General features: G+C 44.6%; 1 long non-coding RNA gene across 3 annotated transcripts in view; it reads right to left on the reverse strand.

The window, feature by feature from the left end:
• The window catches only part of LOC117202205 (uncharacterized), a 166,256-nt gene extending 147,945 nt beyond the window's left edge, over nucleotides 1-18,311 (reverse strand). For 2 of the 3 annotated variants that reach the window (XR_007476746.1, XR_007476745.1), the window contains exon 1: nucleotides 17,139-18,311. This is a non-coding gene — a long non-coding RNA (uncharacterized LOC117202205). Of the gene's footprint in view, nucleotides 1-1,250 lie in introns of all 3 variants that reach the window. The other variant, XR_007476747.1, reaches the window with a different exon arrangement.
• Between the last annotated feature and the right edge of the window lie 131 nt (nucleotides 18,312-18,442).

Consider the following 18,442-nt stretch of genomic DNA (forward strand, 5'->3'; position numbering starts at 1 on the left):
TCATCCAATCAGTTGATGGCCTGCATAGACAAAAAGGCTGACCTCCTGGGAGTAAGACAGAACTCCTCCTGTCTGATTGCTGATCTGGGACATTTTTTCCCTCTGCTTTTCAACTCGAACTGAAACATCAGCTCTTTCTAGTCCTTGAGCCTGCGGGCCTTTGGACTGGAACTACACCTTGGTTTTCCTAGTTCTCAGGCCTTCAGACTCAGACTGGAAGGACACGATTGGCTCTCCTGGGTCTCCAGCTTGCTGACTCACCCTGCAGATCATGAGATTTGCCAAGTGGTACTCCGTAATCACATGAGCCAATTCCCTATAATAAATCTCTATGTGTATATAATCCTACTGGTTCTGTTTCTCTGCAGAACCCTAATACAGGAATCTTCACCTTAACTAACACAGGGGTTTGACAGCTGGGAGGACTTAAGAAACCACTGTGTCCCTAAGTCACTGAGTCTCAGCAGCCTTGTCATGTGGATAGACAGTGACTATTGAGTGTGTGTCCAGCTACCCACCGTGTCCCATCAACGTGAGCTGATAAATCATGACCTTCCCCTGTAATCTGAGGATGGCAAGTCAATACTTCCATTATTATTATTATTACTCCCAAGGCACCTCTCCAAGAGCATCTGACCTGTTCTCTCTGAAGCACAGAGCCGAAAGGATGATGAATCTGCCTCTGAGAGCCCACCAATCACAGCAGGAAGGGAGGGGATGAGAAGGAAGGAAGAAATGTAAGCGAGGATACAGGGGGGGAGAAAAGAGAGTCTGAAAAAGCCTAAAACCGTTGCTTAAAGTGTTGTCCTAGAACTTCCTTGATAGAATCCCTTAGGGGTGATGGTTGAAATGGCAGACCTCAGGAGATGCTGAGTCTGTAGGTCAGGGGCATGACTTAGGAATCTGCCTTAATTAACAACCTCTTCAGGTGATTTTATGCACTTGAAGTTTGCACTTTAAAAACTTAGATCTACTGTTCACTGCAGGGAATGATCATTGGTAAGGATCTAGAGGTTTGTGGTCCTGCCCTTCATCTCTCAGAGATCAGTTTTACAGAATACCTACCCTCATACTTGTAGGAGTGGCCAGCATCTTTCATATCAATATCAGCTGTGTTTCAGTTTGGCGGAGTGGGGATGTGCCTTGATTAACACCCACAGTTCAGCCCAAGGGCTTGTTAAAACAGAAATTACTGGGTCCTATTCCCAGAGTTCCTTATTCAGTAGGATAAGGGTGAAGCCTGAACTTACACTTCTAATAAGTTCCCAGGTGATACTGATGTGGCTCGTCCAGGAAACTCACTTGAAAACCACTGGTTTACACGATGGATGGATTCTTGGAAAGTAGCACATATACGGTGAGAGTTATTTTTCTTCTTATTTGGGCAGAAAAGCCTAAGTAAGGGAGAGAGAAAAATCGCCTGCTACCTTACCACCCACTACCCACTGGACTCCATACAAAGACACACATACACACTTCCCTCTTGAAAAAAAAAAATCACACTGTATATTTCCCTACGCCCACCTCCTTCACTGAACACATCAGGAACCTCCATCCACTCTTTCATGACACACCTGTGCAACATACCTTCTACCAAATGCACAGCACTAGCACTTGTCTAGATTCATCACAACTGTATGTGAAATCTTCTTCAATAACTTTACTGTTTTACATGTACGTGGAATCTAGAAAAATGGTACAGATGACGTTATTTGCAAAGCAGAAATACACAGATGTAGAGAACAAATGTATGGATACCAAGGGGGAAAGAGGTGGGGTGGGAGAAATTGGGAGATTGGGATTGACACATATACAGTATTGATACTATGTATAAAATAGACAACTGAGGGGAACATACTGTATAGCACAGGGAACTCTACTCGATGCTCTGTGGTGACCCAAATGGGAGGGAAATCCAAAGGGGAGGGGATGTATGTATATGTATGGCTGATTCATTTTGCTGTGCAGTAGAAGCTAATGCAAAATTGTAAAGCAACTATACTCCAATAAAAATTGATTAAAAAAATAATAACTTTATTGTTTTAATTAATCATGCTCAGTGTAAGAATCAAACACTAGAAGAAAATACAAAGAAAGAAAAACACATGTTAATTCCCACCACTAAGGAAATAATCCCTGTTGATAAATTGATGTACAATTTTCAATGCACATATTCCTTTATGCATTTATAATTTTACATAAATTGAATCATATAATCCAGGCAATTTTGTAACCTACTTTTTCCACTTATATAAAATGTTTTGATAAAGCAAATACAATCTCAAAAATCCTTGGAAAATGTATTACTTAATGGAATCACCTCTTACTTAATAAAAGTTCTCTTAGGAAATGAAATATTATCTTATATAGTGAATTTTCACCTACTCCTCATAGATCTACTGTGTTATTTTTTTAAGTGTGTGTGTGTGCGTGAGAGAGAGAATTCCATATTTCATTTACCAGGTTTGCTTTAGGAAGAGTTCACCTGCATTAAGGATTAGCCTTTTGCAGTAAACCACGAGTCTGTGCTCTAAGCCCCTGTTCACAACACAGATGGTCTGAAATCCAGAGCATTTGGAGCTTCTGGAGTAAATTCTGGAATTTCTCCAGCATCTAGAACCAAAGACACTGATCTCTGGTCTCAGTTGAGTTTCACCAGTGTTCCGGTTCTAGAATGAGTCACTGGCTAAAGGTCTAGGAAGCAAATGACAGAAATGGGCAGACTGAGAGGGGGTGGGAGAGGCCCTTAATACCATCAGTACAGCCCAGAGAGCACACGCATGTCCAACACCCACGCCAGGGGCCTTCAGAAGAACCAAGCACCCTTTTGTACCGTATAACATCATTACACTTTTTTATTTGACATCCTTTGGTTAATTTGTCCTCAATTTCTAGATAAGGCCTGATGTGAGATTCATTGAGATCACGCACAAGATGCACTGAGCCCAGTGCCCAGCATGTAGTGGGCACTTGATACACATCAGTGTCACTGAGAAGGCACAGTGAGAAGGCATGTGCTGTGGGCCTCCCACTTTGTGCCTGCCTCCCCTCCCTGGGCCAGACCACACCTGCATTCTGTAGACATACGGAGATGGACATTTCAGGACACCAAGACCCTCAAAGATGAATTTCCAATAGATGGGAATGCCTGGCTCCCCATCAAATCTAAAGCCTAATAAAGCCCAGATATTACTTAGGCAGCCCTCAGCCCTCAGCCCTCTGCCTAAAGGTGGAAATCATCATTATTGTAGAAAGCGTGACCCTCAGAGCAGACCAAGCTGACAGTGACACAGGAGGACAACAGAGGGCTTGACCTACAGCACACAGTTGACCATACTGGCAAAGGGAGCAGGCCTTCAAAACCCTCATATCCCTTTTCCCTGGGAGAAACTGGGAACCACAGTAAGGTCTAATCACAACCTCCTTTTGCCTAGTTTGGAATACAAAGACACTATATAGCCCTAATGTACTTACAGAAGGCAAGGAAGTAGAGATTCAAATAAATGGAGAGGGGGACCACAAGAGGGATGTATCCATGTATCTCATCCTAAAGAGGGACCAGCTAGTTAGCTCAGCAATCCATGCCAAAGAGTACTTGTCACATTCTGTTAATTCTGTCTGATTCCATGTAGAAGGGGAAAAAATCATTGCATGGCAGCGCCAGGCGTCCCAAGCTTCACTAAAGTGATTTTTCCCAAGAGTCTCCCATAACAGCATGGAAAGCACTTAGTACCGCACCTGGAACGTTGTAAGTAATCAATAAAGGTAAACTAGTAAAAGCAGCAGCAGCAGCAAAACTGACTTGCCTAGAGCATCCATTTAGCTAGTTAGAACGCTGCTCGGCTAGAATCCGAGTCTTCTCACAATGAAATGAGCGCTCCTCCTGTGAACCCATCCTCCCTATTGCTTCAGAGCCTGAGACTTGGCCCTTCTGTCTCCAGTCTTCCAGGTTCTTCAGCCGACCTTGGATCTGTTCTCTCCAATGTCCCTCGAGTCCAGGATGATAGAGATATCCCAGCTGAAGAACTAAACTTCACAGGTCTGACACTGACACAACCCATGGAATTCAGTTCTCAGAGCTGGGGATACACATAGGCTTTCCAGAGTCGGCACAAAGCCCCCCTCCTCACGGCCCAGGCCCGTCCCAGCCCTGTAAGATACAAGAGAGAAAAGCCAGGTGAATCCAGAGCCGCTGCTTCCCACGACCAGGTCTAGTTCTGGCACTCCTGAGTCCTAAGCACCTGGAGGATGTGCTTCGCAGACACGCGCATCATTAAACATCATTAAACGTTGTAGCTGGGCTTTCCTGCCTTCCCTTACACACGCTCTCCCCCTGCCTGGAAAACTCTTCCCTCTCTCTCTCTACCAACTCATCCTCAGGTTCTCACCTTCAATGTCACTTCCTCAGAGAGGCCATCCACGGCAGAAACTGCTAATTGTTCACCCTACATCTGTTCTCCCCTCCTTCTTTAGTAATAGGATCTCCAAGGTTATAACAGAGCCCCTAAGGGCACATGGACACCTGGCATATGACTTCTCTTCCCAGCCTCATGTGACTGAGCATTGTATGTGAGCAGAAATGCTGAGCATTCCAGCGCCCCCTTCCCCATCTCAGTGCCGGCCTGTAGACTTGATGGAGAGTCGCCGTGGACCATGCAGATGAGGGCAGCCCCCCCAGGGGAAAGACAGAGCAACACGCCAGAAGATCCCTGCAACTGTGGGCTTCCATATGAGCCCCGCACTGCTTACACCTGCAGTACTGTATAAGCGAGAATTCAACATCTACCTTGTTTAAGCCACTGCTATTTGAGGATCTCTGTTGGAGCACTGGAATGTTACAGCTTTCCTAGTATCAATATCTATTCCCTAACCGCCATTAACTTCCTCCTAGTCTCTGTCATAAGATTTGGTTCTTTCTATTCATAGCACTTATCATAATTGGTAACTACAAAATTTTGTGGGCTTCCCTGGTGGCACAGTGGTTGAGAGTCCACCTGCCGATACAGGGGACACAGGTTCGTGCCCCGGTCCGGGAAGATCCCACATGCCACGGAGCGGCTGGGCCCGTGAGCCATGGCCGCTGAGCCTGCGCGTCCGGAGCCTGTGCTCCGCAACGGGAGAGGCCACGACAATGAGAGGCCCGCGCACCGCCAAAAAAAAAAAAAAAAAAAAAACAACTTTTGTATAGTTATTTGATTCATACTTATCTCCCAAACAAGATTATGTTTTCCACAAGGGCAGAGCTCATGCTAGGGCTTTTTAAAGTATATATAATAGTTTTATTGAGATATAATTCACATATCATACTATTCTCCTATTTAAAGTGTACAACTTGTTGGTTTTTAGTATATTCATTGAGTTATGTAACCATCAACATAACCAGTTTTAAAACATTTTCTTCAAACAATCCAAATGGATTGTTTCCACTTTTTGCCTATTATAAACAATGCTTCTGTGAACACCTGTGTACAAGCATATGTGTAGATATACATTTCCATTTCTCCTGGGTACATCCCTAGGAGTAGAATTGCTGGGTCATATGGTAACTCTATTCCAGACTGTTTTCCAGTGGGGTGGCACCATTTTCAAAGGCTACGAGCAGTGTATAAGGGCTTCAGTTTCTCCACACCCTCTGCCAAGACTTGTTATTATCTTTCTCTTGATTATAGCCATGCTGCTGGGTGTAAAGTGGTATCTCATTGTGGTTTTGACTTGCATTTTCCTGATGACTAATGATGCGGAGGCTCTTTTCATGTGTTTACTGGCCACCTGCACGTCTTTGGAGAAATGTCTTTTCATAACCTTTGCCAAGCTCTTAATTGGGCTGTTTTTATTATTGAGTTGTAAGAGTTCTTTACATGTTCTGGATACAAGTCCCATGTATATGATTTGTAAATATTTTCTCCCATTCTATGGGCTTTTAACTTTTTTGAGGAGTGAGTGTGAGTGTGTGTGTGTGTGTGTTCTCCACAACATTATTTCCAACTTCTAGCATAATGTCTGGATCACATAGGCACTGCAGTGATTTGGGAGAAAGGAAAGAAAGGGAGGAAGAAAGGGAGGGAGGAAAGGAGGGAAGGAGGGAAGGAGGGAGGAACTTTTAGAGACCATGTGGTTTAATTTCCCTATTTTATAGATGGAGAAACTGAAGGCCTCAAGACATTAAGATACTGCATGATGAGATAGTAAGAACAAGGAGCTAGAAGTTAGAACTGGGTTCTAGTCTCCAACCTGCTTGTCTCCAACCAGCTGTGAGAACCAGGCAGGTCACATAACCTCTCTGCACTTCAGAGAACTCCTTCCACTCAGCTACTGGAAGGAACAAAGTGAACGAACGCTTAAGAAAGCACTGCTTGAACGTGAGTTATAGCTGAGGCCCAAGATCAAATAGCTCAATCAGTCAAGTCAGAAAAAGGTGGCAGGTGGCCCGATTTCTGGTCCAGGGTGCATGCTTGGGCATTATAATACATTTTTCAGGTTGTTGCTGATTTCCATCATCAATCGGGACACCTTCTGGTCCAACACAGGGAAGTATCCCGAATCACACAAATTCTGAGTCTTCTTCCTACCCGCAGAGAGTCTCAGACAAGAAGTCATGATCTACTAAGCGTAGCCCCCGAGCAGGGATTGTGTCTCATTCACTACGGAATCCTCAGCACCTAACACTGTGCCTGGCACATGGCAGACGCACAGAAGTATTGTTTAGTGAATGAGCGAATGAATGAACAAATGAGCACATGTAGTATGAACCTCTATCCCACAGCCTTAATGAAGCAGATGGGAATAAATTTACGGGGTAGAAGGATTCTGAGGTAGCATCTGGGCATAGCTAGAGGCTGTAAAGCGTAACAATTAGAGAGCAGGCTCTAGAGTTTGGTGGCCAGGGTTGTAATCTCAGCTCTGCCACTGGCCAGCCTGGAGACCCTGGGCACATTACTGACCACTCTGAGACTGTCTTCTCATCAGACTAGGAGGATAATAATAGACCCACCTCACTGAGTTGTTGTGGAGAGTAAAGAAGATGATGTGCACAGAACACAGTGTCTGGCATGCAGTAAACACTCAAGAAATGTTAGCTTTATATCAGAATCAGGAATGAATGATGTGATAGATTAACGAAGTCTGCCACGACTGCAGAAAGGGAAAGAGGCAACGACGTATTTTCATCTCTACTTAAATGTACATCTGTTTATATCACCGTGCTACCCCCATGCCTTCCACTCCTCCTGTTCCACGCCAGGCTTCATGCTCTGTTCATCCATGGCCCTAAGCCAAGGCTCCAGGCATTTTTCATTCTGGTTGGATCCACACAATTTGGTGATTACTATATAAACGTCTTGTATTGCTCAGGCTGCAGCATCAATTCCACTTACTGAAAATGATTCACTTGGCACTCACTTCCCCCCGGGTGGCATGGAAAGGCTTCTCCATCATCCTCAACTCAACAGAGCCTGTCACACTTAGGATTCAACATCACGTACAGAGCAAATACCCGCATTTGAGGGGCTCCACTGTTTCCTTGCTTCCCCCTTTTTTTATGAAGGAAAACCAAGACATGGAAGGGGAAAAGGGATACCCTTACCGCAAAGAGCTCCAGCTTAGATGACCCTGAGATACAAGAGCCAGCAACACAGAAATCTAGTGGGAAGGGGAGAGCCACATGACGTAAAAACCACCAACCACCAACCGCTTGCCAGACCTACGCAAGGCTTTATATGCAAGTCTCACTTTGCTTTCACAAAGTGGTGGTAGGAAGTAGATACGGTTGCCTTCTTCACTGAACAACAACAAAAAAAAACACTGAGGAAGAAGAGGAAGGGGGGAAGAGAAAGGGAAAGAGGGTAAAAGCTAAGCAGTTAAAACACCCTAGCACACACAATTAACAATTGTAACCATTCTGCCCCACTGCCTGCCTCTTGGAGAAAGAACAACAACAACAAAAAAAGTTCCTTCCCTAAAGAAATTTAAAGACTAGGTAAGGTAGCGATGTATACAGATGAAAGATAAGTAACTGTAGAAGGCAATATATAATATATGCTAAGATAGGCTCAAAGAGATACTGTACAACACGGGGAATATAGTCAATATTTCATAATAACTGTAAATGGAAAGTAAACTTTAAAAATTGTATAAAAATAACATTTTTCAATTAAAATTAAATATATACATATTAAATTAAATATATATACATGCTAAGCCTAGCGTCAACAAGAGGGGCCTGCAGATGATAGACGGAAGACCTCACTCTAGGAATGGTCCCCGGGAAGGCGTGCTCCGCCCACAGTCGATCTCGTCTCCATAAATGGAACCCAGTGCCTGGGCTAAACCTTGGCTTACCTGACTCCTCTTTCTTTCGCACCCTCCCTTCCATCCCTCTGCAAGGCCTGTGAGCCCTCCCTTCACAGTACAATGGAACTTAACCCCTCTCTCTCACCCAAGCCGCCATTCACCTCCAACGGAGACCCCAGCGATAGCCTCCTTGCTGGTCCCCTGATTCTACTCCTGCCTCTACTGTCCACCCTCCAAACAGCAGCCAGGCAAATCAGGTCAGTGACTCCCCTGCATAAAGCTTGCCAGCTTGCTCAGAGCAACACCCAAACCCCTAGCACGGCATATAAGGCCCATGTGACCTGGCCCCTGTCCCGTCTCCAGCCTCATCTCCCACCATCCTTCCCTCACTCATCCACTCCTGCCCAAGTGGCCTCCTTGCCGTTCCAATTCCTCCACCCTGCTGCCTCTTCCTGGGATGCTCTTCCCCCTTACTTCTTCCAGAGTCTTCTCAAGTGTCACCTCATCCAAGTTACCTGACCCCCTACCTCAAAGAGCCACAGACGTGCCCATACTCACCCCCATGCACACTATCTCTATGCCTACTTTTTTCTTCTTTACAGGATTTCTCACTCTTTGACAGTTATGGCTACTTATTTATTTACTGCCTGCCCCACAAGAATGAAAATTCCATGGGGGTAGGCACCTTGACAAGAATAATGCCTGGCATAGAGCAAATCAGTTCTCTACCTTTTTTTCATTATCATCCCCCAAAAGAGCATTTTTAGAAAGATTTTTTTCCTAATCACCCCCACTATGAAATTTTAATACCATAGACATACTATATATCAGTTCATGTACTATATGCATATCTGTGCTTTATACATAAAAAGAATGAAATTTTTCACCTCCTGCAAGCCAATTTTTGTGCCTTTGGGGGTGACAGTTCCCCTGTTGGGAATGCAGAGAATAGGTGCTTGATAAATATTTGTAGAATGGATAAAACTCCTGAGGTGGACAGCAGGCTGAAAGACAGACATTATTCAAGGCATTAAGTTCGGGTGGGGAAATTCCCAGCGACCTTGCCACCCAAGCCTCCAGTCTGCAGTATGAGTACATCCTGTCAAGCTGTGTCTGGTGACTATGCGGTATATATCTAATTCAGTTTTCAGCTTTTTTTTTTTTTTTAACCCTAATCTTATTTTGCATCCCAACTCCCACTGCTATTTTAGATGCTTAAATTCACTTTTCCTTCACCCTCATCCCCAGGCACACTTTAAAACCCAGATAAGCCCCCCACCCCGACCCCATTCATGCATAATACATTCTTAATCCACAAACCTTCATTGCTTTTTATGTGAGCCAGACCCTGGTGATGAAAAGATGATTATGATCCAATTCCTGCCCTCTGGAAGCTGTAGGCATGTGAGGGTATGTGAGGGTAGACAGGATGTTTAGTACAACATACCAAGTACCCCAGTAGGAGAAGGGACAAAGTGCTTTTAAAGGACAGTGGAATCTCTCCATCCACATCCAGCCATCCATTCATCCATCACTCATTTACAGAGCACCTGCTATGTGTCAGGCTCTGGAGCACGATGCTGGAGACAGCAGGGAAGAAGATGAACACGGCTGCTGCCCTGATGCTCCTGGAGGTGACCAAATAGCAGGAAAGACTGAGGTCTCATTGACAATCATACAAAACAAGTGAGCTCAAATGTGAGAAGCACTGCCAATGGAAAAGTACACGATCCTACCAAGCACCTGGTAGTTAGGAAAAAGTGACATTTAAGGAGAAATCCTGAAGGAAAAATAGGCTGTGGTCAGGAGTCCAGGCAGAGGGAACAGAATGTTCAAACACTCTGAGATAGGACATGAGCAGGCACACAAGTGGGGACTGAGATGGACGCCTCTCCTGGGGATGGTACTGAGACCAGCCATGGCACAGAAGTGAAGGAGGCCCAGGCAGCCAAGGGGCAGTTCACATCACCCTTGCTTAGGAATCAGGGGAAAACAGAAGAAACAGGGAAGTGATGTGATCCTGCCTGCATTTTTAAAATATTCTGGCCGGATGTGATGAACAGTTGTGGGGAGGGCATGAAATAGTCCCGCATATCCATCATGCAGTTTAACACTTGATCCTGTGGGGTCTTGTATCCATCAGTGCATGCCTTGTGAGACGGAAATTCTCAAAGACAGGTGTGATATTTTCAACCTCTTTGCCCTCCCTCCCCATAACAGGGGTACATTACACATGGTAGACGATTAGAAAACATTTCTCAAGTAATTGTTCTGCGATAACAAATTCTATGTCTTTCTTATAATGAACAACTCGTTCCCTCTGCCCTCTGGAAGATTCCCTCCTGTTCCCAGTTGCTCTCCCACCCTCCACCCAACTGTCATGTTCTGGTTCTGAAGACCACCACACCTTTCAGATAACCTCCTCACAAGCTCTCTGAACAGTCACTGCATCACCTGGACAGGGGACATCAGGGGCCCCACCTGTACGGGGTCACCCAGACCCTCCAACCTCTGGTTCTTCAGAGTCTGCATCCCCAATGAGGCAGGAGTTTGCTCCTGCACTGCTGAAGCAGCCAGGTCACAGTGAACTTCAACTGCACAGCCAGAACCATTTCTCAGCCGGAATGGAGAACAGGACAGAGCAACTCAGCAAAGTAATTGCCTCCTATTTACCGGGACGTACTCCACATTATAAGACATTTTATCAACTTCATGAGAGTTGTAGTCAGAAAACACGGAAACAAAAGAACAATACAAAGGCCTTTTAACCATTGACTGTTCACATTTATCAACACTCCTGTTCTACCCAGTATTAGCACTTCCCCAGTACAGAGCCCAGGAAACCTAAAGTTGTATTAAATCAATAAAAACCTGAATTCTCTTTTAAGACAGAACTCCTTGTGTAACTCTGTTGGGTAAACGTATGTAATTTATCTTACGGAAAGAAACCCACACCTGACTTGGTCTTGGTGTGTTATGATAGACGAATTATTCATTTCCGTTTCCAAGAATTCATGCCCTTCTCCTTCATGTATTTTCCCCACTCTTTGAGGAAAAAATAAAAACTAACCCAAAAGTCGTTATAAATAAGATTTTGCCGCCCCAAAATTACTACTGTGGCACTTTGCTCTTGCTATATACACTTAGAATATAGGAATGAGTTTCTAGTATGTGAGGCTTTTAGGAGAGCTACTCATCTGGTATAACTTTGCAAATCTAAAATCCTTTCAGAGCTAAATGAATCCTGGTCTTCCAGTTCATTTCCCAAAGGTATAAAGGAGATGCTTCCAAATTGCTGTATATGCTCACTACTAAAAAAACAGTCCCTTACATAGCACTTTATTATTATTTTTTTTTATCTTAAACAGTCTGAGTGATTATCTCATTTAGGTCTCCACACACAGCCTTAGGAGGAAAGCTGGAGCAGACGTGGCCATATTAAAGAAACTGAGTTGACAAATCTTTGCCAGTAAGAAACTGCAGGGTTATCCTCCAGGGTTGAACTTCACTAGCCCTTTGTGTAAAACAAAATCCCCTTATAAACATGAGGTGAGTTCCTATGAAGAGAAAAGAGACTTAAAACACAACTCACCAAACAACTGATTGCAGCCCATGCACGGGAAGAGGGTCAGGGAGGCACCTCTAGGCTCTAGGGCCCACTTGGCCAGGAATCAGGCAGAGCTTACTACAAAACAGGCTTAAAGTCTGCAGAAACTGATGGCTGGATTCACTCAGCAGAAGTGGGAGATACTTCTCTCTCTGGTCTTCCAGCCTATCCACTTTAAACTTGGTAACTGTCTCCTATTGGCGGGGGGGGGGGAGGATTCTAAGTTCCCTGTCCCTGTGTCCATGGCCTTGACTGTCTCTCCCTCTATCCACAGGCTCTGCCTTATCCAGGGTCCATGCCCTTGTGGTTACTAAGGTACCAGTCTCTGGGGACTTCTCTGACTCCCTCCCACTTCCCCAGCCTTCGATGCTCACCTGTCAAAACACTAATTTCCAGAGTATTAAACTCTTCGGAGGCACAAACTGTAGAATTTTGACCTGAATGTACTCACAGAGGACACTCAAATAAATGATAATTATACAATTACCATAACAGCTAAGATGTATTAAGTGCTTATTATGCACCAGCCACTGGGCTAAATGAATTATCTCACTTAAAAGTCACAAAAAAAAGCTATGAGGAAGGTACAATCATCAACATCATTTTAAAGATGAGAAAAGGTTCAAGAGACTTGCCCAAGGCCACACAGCCAGAGAGTTAAGGAACTGGGATTTCAACCTAATCATTCCAATTCCCGAACCCAGGTCCCCAACAGCCCAGCGGTACAGGCTAAGTGAATTAACCAAGCTTCACTGAAGCCAGCAAACTAATGAGCCCCACCCAGACTCCAGCCCCTCCAGCTCAAGCCAGGGCAGTCCTCGCCTCTTCAAACCACTCCTGGTTTCACTGGAGGAAGTGAGCCCTTTGGACGAAGGTAGAAAGAGCCCACACCCCCTCCCCCATATCAGCCAGCTCTTCTTACACACTGGAAATAATCATCCCCATGAGAGGGGTTCTCGGACAAGCTTAACAGCAAACATTATGGTTTTACAAAAGCTACTGCTACAAAAGGGAAAAAAAAAACCTCTGGGTGACTAAGTCACATGAATTGCTGGAAGACAAGTCTTCCATCCAGCCCTCTCTGAACTGCAAGATGATGGTGTGTTTCAACGATAAATGAACACAGCATTTCCAAAGCCACCAAGTGAATGAATTGAGCAAACCCTCAGTCTTCTCCTCATCCCAGATTTCTCTCTTCCCACTGGCATTACTGTCTTGCTTAGAGAATCGTTTCTGGGCCTTTCTGCTGTTCCACAAAGCTGGACTGTCACTTAAAGGCCTGTTCACTAACTGGAATTGCTCTTCTGTAGCTGCAAATAAAAATCGCAGGCAGCTCGGATGAGTTTATCATGGGAGCTGATTAATTAGCAGTTACAGAACCCTGAAAATAGAGTTCCATTTCATTAACATGTAACTTTGGGGCAAATATTGTTAGGCTTTAAACACGTTTGCTCTGTGGTGGGGAAGCTATGGAGGTAGTAGAAAAATGGGAAGTCTGTGTGTTTATTAGAAGTGTGAGCAAATATAAAGGGCTTTTTAAATAATAGTAATAGCTAACATTGGGCTAGGACCTGTCCCACCAGTGTCTGTTCTGAGTGTTTTATGTGTATTTGCCCAAATGGTAAAATGGTCTCCTAGGACCATCCTAGGAGACAAACACCATTATTGTTTGCATTTTACAGAGGAAGAAACAGAGGCACACAGCTGCTGAACGGTGGAGCCAGGGTTAACGCTCAGGCAGCTAGAACCAGACCAGTGGTTCTCAGCTGGGGTGAGGGTGAGGCATGCAGGTTGGTCCCCAGGAGATATTTTCAGTGTCTGAACATAACTTGATTGTCGTGAGTAGTTAGGGCTGTTAACGCCTCTGGTGGGTAGAGACCAGGGATACTGCTAAACATCCTACAATGCATAGGACAGCCCCACAGCAAAGAACGATCAGTCCCAAAATATCAGTGGTACTAAGGAGGAAAAACCCTACCCCAGAGCCTAGTCCGTGTTACTGCGTCCGAGGCTTGTGCTCAAGGAACAGGGCGTTCTCTACAAGACGCAGGTCACCAATGATGACCCCTCCCTGTGTACTAGAGAGGTACATGTGTTCCTTCCTGGCCAGTCACCTCAGCAGCAGTTAACACCCATACACAGGGCTAATACTGCCTTCCTTCCCTGAGGTCTGGACATGACCTCTTAAAAGCCTTGTAAGATCTCAGATTCCCTAGCAAAAGCTATGAACTCTCTAGAACTAATATTAATTAAACATAGGACGTTGAGGCAGAAATAGCAAATGCATCAATAGAATAAAAGTAAGATTCTAGAAAGACATCTGTGTATATGTGGGAATTTAGGACCAGGCAAAAATATATCCTTTCAAGTCAAAAAGCAGCCGAGAGGAGTACACAGGAACTCTCTGTACTCTCTGTGCAAATTTTCTGTGAATCTAAAGCTATCCTAAAGTTAAAAGCTTATTAAAAAACAAACAAACGAACTGCAGAGGGGGAAACTGGCATCTATAGAGGAAAATATTAACTTCAGATCTGTCTCACACCTTATGAAAAATACACTTCAGCTGGATGAAAGAGTTAACTGCAAATAAAATAAATATAAGAATAAATCTTTATAGCCTTCACTTCAGAAAGGCCTTTCTAAACAAGGCACATAAGCCATCAGGGGCAATACTGGCAGGTTTGAGACCACCTACGTGGCCATACAATCACACACTGGAGACAGAAGGGGTGTCAGTTCAGTAGAGAAGGAATCAGAACTGTTTTCTCAACTTTCCTCTGGGAGAAACTTCACAGCCAAAGCTCTGAATCTCCAATTACAGAAGTCAAAGGGAAAGGGCCCAGGTGGACTCCCGCTGTCATTCCTCTCTAACTAGCTTTAGATTTAGAAGGGAAATTCTCCTTCCTGGTGTCACGGGGCTTGAAGGAAGTCTCTGGCAAGCAGATGGAGTGTTACTGGTGCATAGAGCCTAAGTCTCGGCTTTGGGAGAACAGGGGGCTCTTTCCTTGTTATTTTAATATCCGAGCGGATCTGGATGACAGTTCCTCAAGCAGTGGGAGCAGTGGTCACAACTACTGTAGGCCAGGCAACCTCTGGTCCCCGCACACCAGGCCCCCGGCCAAAAGATGGCACTGCATGCCTCCCCCCATACCTCAGGAGACAAAGCTAGAGACAGCTGTTCAGCTACACACGCAAAACCGTGGTATTAGTTTCCTCTGAGATCTGTGTGGTTTTATGCCCACACCTCCAAGAAATACTAAAAATCCAAGACAGTCATTTTTTCAGCATAACCTTGAATGTTTATCCCCAATAAGGAACATATCCAAACGGTCATGACCTTAAAGATATAAATTTCTGGCAGAGTAAGGAGCCTAAGAAAAGTCTGTATAAAGGGGTAGGGAAGCTCTTGGCCACCCTCTGATAGTACAGGCAACTGTTTGCAGTTTCTCAGTATCTTTTTTGGAGAATCAAAGACATTTCCCTAGAGAAAAGACAACAAATATCATGTAAAACATTATATCAGAGCCGATCTGGAGCGGAAAAAAATCAGAAGATCTGAGTTCGAGTCCCTCCTGGGCAGTGGGGCTTTCAGTAGGTCACTTGACCTCTTTGAGTCTCAATGGGTAAAATGGGGATAATTCATTCATTCAACAAATATTTAATAAGCTCCCATTATGTGCCAATTCTACTATCTCTACTAACCTTACAGATTTTATGGGAGAATTACACGAAATGACCCAAATGAGAATGCTTTGCAAATTGTAAACCATAAAAATACTTCATTAGTGATCATTAAAATAAAAAGAATGTCTTGTTGTTATTAAGATTGAGGCCAGGACCAAAATAAGGAACTTTTGCCAGATTGTAGAACAACCAGAGGGATGAATCACCATTTGAATTTTAAAAAGTACCCAAAGCTGGCTTTTCGGATCACACCCAAGCCTATAAAATGCTGACAGTCAGAGAAAATAAACATTTGCTACAGATTTAGCCCAAAGGCCCACACTGAGAAGGTAAGACTACACTAAGTTTCTTCAGGGTCCTTGGAAAAAGGTGGGATGATAGGAATTCAGAGATAAGAGGATAACCAAGAATCATCACCGGCCTTCCAGTCAGCACTGCACCCCATCCCATGCCTGGGCCTGGACAGATCCTGAAGAAAAGACTCCGACCCCAGCCAGTCCACGTGCTACCAATCCAAGCAGCTCCAAACTATCTGAGCAAACCCCCAAGTCAAGTTTCTACCTTCTTCTCCCTCTGTGAACTCCAGCATAAAGAGTTTGCTTATCTGTTCTCAAAAGTGCTATGACTAAGGATAGCAAGGTGATATTTATTAAACAAATGAAGAGAAATCCACTCTATTCAAATCCATAGTTTACAACATGGGGGCAAATGTCAGCAGTGTACAGCAATCAGAAGAGTTTGGGGAAAAATCAGGCAGAACTCTGGGTAAGCAAGTGAAATAATGGACACTGAATGTACAGGTCCCAAAAGACAAGAAAATACAATAATACAGTTAAGTCTTTAAGAAAGAAAAGCTACGCTATTTGCCCCAATAATATAAAGTCAGGTTCAGCATGTTAAAAAAAAAAAAAAAGATTATTTTCAAAACACAAAAACTCTTACACCCAAAGGCAGGACTGAATGAGATCCAATATTATGTAACAACCTAAATGGGAAAAGAATTTGAAAAAGAATAGATACATGTATATGTATAACTGAATCACTTTGCTGTATACCTGAAACTAACACAACATTGTTAATCAACTATACTCCAGTATAAAATAAAAAGTACCAATATGCACTATGTAATATTTTCATGCTACTGTCACTGCAAGGAAGTTCATGACTTGCTAAGTAGAGGTTACAGTCTACAACTCCAGGGTTTAAAGCATATTATTTTATCATCCCTATAGGTTCTACACCACTTCCAGACTCCATCCCACCCCACCCTGAAAATAACGAAAGGTTAAAAATATTTTCCTTGTGGGAATGGAGCCACATCTTAACTAAAGCACTGGAAATCTCTCCAAGGCCCTGACAGTTTTATATTTATAGACCGTGACAGAAGTCTCACCTACTTTTTAACGTCATTCAATATGCCTTAAACATCTTGATTATATCTTTAATGTGCCATTTACTCTGCAATAACCCACTGTACAAAAGCCAGCTACTTTTCAGACAGAGGGTACGTACATAATAAATCAGCCTGCCATGATTATTTTTCCCAGCTCATACTCACAGCGAGCTCCTAAAATTTCGTTTTACTTTGTCTTTCCAACTCAGCGGCCGTTCTTCCCCTCCTCTGTTTGCTACTCCCTCCTGTCCACCCGGCCCACCCAGGCGTTGCCGCTGCCCGGGTGTTACCACTTCACTCGGCCCTGCTGCCGCCGTCCAGGGAAGGAAGAGCGCTGTCAAGTGTCTTGGAGCAAGAACATCTTTCTGGAGAAAGGCTCTTGCTCGCAGGGGTAGAGGAAGGCACGCAAGGGCCTATTTGCATATGCTTTTATTCCATTTCCACACCCTGCACGCTAACGCTCTCTGGAAAGTCCCTTCTCGATTCCCTCCTGGGCGCAGAGAAGGGGGAAAAGGCTGGGCCGGAATGGAAGGTTCCAGCCTGGCAGGGTCAACCTCTCCCTGGGGAATAGCCTCAACCTCCCTCCCGCTGCCCGCTGAGTCTGGACCCACGGGCGGGGGCCCGGGACCCTCTGCACGCGCGCTGGGGAAGGCGACGACGCGCTCGGCCGGCGCGCTCTGGAGAGTTCTGGGCAGGATGCTCGTGCTCTGCTCCAGCCTCCCCCGGGGAAGTTCTGGTCAGGCGCTCGGGTCCCGGGCTTCCTGTCTGTACTCTTCGCAGCCCCGCGGGGAAACCCCGAGAGCTCTAACCGCTGCCCAACGAGCCCGTCCACCTTTCAAGTATGCGCAGCTTGAGTTTCGGCTCAAACCTCAATTTAAGGTTAACCATAAATAAGTAAATAAAGAAAGAATGAATAAATAAATAACACGTGTGCAGGCATTCATTTAAAAAGAAAGAAAAGAAAAAGAGGAGAAGAAAAGAAAAAAAGAAAAGAGAATTAGCCTTTGGGGTCAAGATCGGTGCTGCAGATACACAAGGCCTGAATCTGTTTGAACAAATGGGTGCTTTTAAACTGGCTGCTTGAAGTGAGCGCTGACCTGGCAGGCAGGAGACCCGGAAATGTTTTTCCCAGTACTTTTCTCTGAAATGTGGAGATACAAAGCTGCCTCACTCAGCTAAGGATAACAATAATAGCTCAATTTTAATGGGCTCTTACTATGCACCAGGCATTCTGCTCAGTGTTTCACAGGCAAGGGCTTTCCCAATCCCACAGCAGCATGTCAGGGAGCCGGTATTATGATCCCCATTTTACTGAGAAGAGAGTCTTATCTCCCAGGAGGCTAGGGTGACTTGCCCAAGGTCACACAATTAGGAACTGCTGCCAGGGGGTACCACCGTTTGCCGCTCCTTTTCCCAAACTGGAAAGGCCCTCCTAAACCCTTGGAATATGCAATTGCAAATGAAGATTC

Source organism: Orcinus orca, chromosome 3 (genome assembly GCF_937001465.1).
Source record: "Orcinus orca chromosome 3, mOrcOrc1.1, whole genome shotgun sequence".
NCBI classification, from domain to species: domain Eukaryota; kingdom Metazoa; phylum Chordata; class Mammalia; order Artiodactyla; family Delphinidae; genus Orcinus; species Orcinus orca.